This window comes from Mus pahari, chromosome 14, assembly GCF_900095145.1.
Source record: "Mus pahari chromosome 14, PAHARI_EIJ_v1.1, whole genome shotgun sequence".
Lineage (NCBI taxonomy): Eukaryota > Metazoa > Chordata > Mammalia > Rodentia > Muridae > Mus > Mus pahari.
In genome coordinates, this window is record NC_034603.1 from 65,448,589 (window position 1) to 65,449,913 (window position 1,325).

Below are 1,325 nucleotides of genomic sequence, written 5' to 3' on the forward strand. Positions count from 1 at the left end.
GGCAGAGAGGCAGAGAGGCAGAGAGGCAGAGAGGCAGAGAGGCAGAGAGGCAGAGAGGCAGAGAGGCAGAGGCAGGCAGGTCTCTGTGAGCACAAGGTAGGCCTGGTCTACAGAGGAAGTGCTGGCTGGGTAAGGTCTACAGATCCTCCCACAAAAAGAAGGAGTAGGAAGAAGAGAAGGCAGGAGAAAAGAAAGAAACCCAGTCTGTTTCATAAGTTGTTAAACGATGTAGATTTTTGTTTACTTTATTATTTCTCTCTTTTTTTAAAGGTTTATTTATTATTATAAATACGTACACTGTAGCTGTCTTCAGACACACCAGAAGAGGGCGTCAGATCTCATTACCTGTGGTTGTGAGCCACCATGTGGTTGCTGGGATTTGATCTCAGTACCTTTGGAAGAACAGTCAGTCCTCTTAACCACTGAGCCATCTCTCCAGCCCTATTTTATTGATTATTGATTGATTGAGACAGGGTTTCATTATGTAGTCCATCTGGCCCTGGCTGGTCATGAACTTCTAGATATCTGCCTCGCATCTGCCTCCTAAATGCTGGGCTTGGAGGCATGCAGAACCACCAAAATGAAGATTTTATTTATTTATTTATTTGCTTGTTTTTTTGAGAAAGGGTTTCTCTTTGTAGCCCTGGCTGTCCTGAAACTCACTCTGTAGATCATCAGGCTGGACTTGAACTCAGAAATCCACCTGTCTCTGCCTCCCAAGTGCTGGGATTAAAGGCATGAGCCACCACCGCCTGGCCAAAATGAAGATTTTTAAATATTCTGAGACAGTGAATAAATACGTTTCTTACCCTGGCCCTTTCCTTTTAACTCTCAGCTCATTTTACTGCTAGAAAATTCAAAGGAAGAAGGTAGTAACCAAGCAGGGAGGTGCAGGGCGCAGACCTGTACGGAGGTGAGGCGCAGACCTGTACGTGCAAGTCAAGTACTTGAGAGAAGGTAGAGGCAGGAAGATAGAGTTGAGGCCATCCTGGGCTATATAACAGGACCTTGTGTCAAAAACAAGCAGAGAAAAAGAGAAAGACTCTTGATTCCAGTAAGGATGAGGGCCAGAACCCTGATCTAGACTAGGCTGGCCTTAAACACACAGAGATCCACCTGCCTCTGCTTCTGGAGTGCTAGGATTAAAGGTATATACTATTATACCCAGCTCGGGTCTAGGACTTTAAAAAGCGAGGGTTATTTTTATTTATCTATTTATTCATTTATTTATTTGCATGTGTATATGCATACCAGCATACCTACTCTACCCCTCTCTCTCTCTTCTTCTTCTTCTTTTTTTTTTTTTTTTTTTTTTTTTTTTTTTT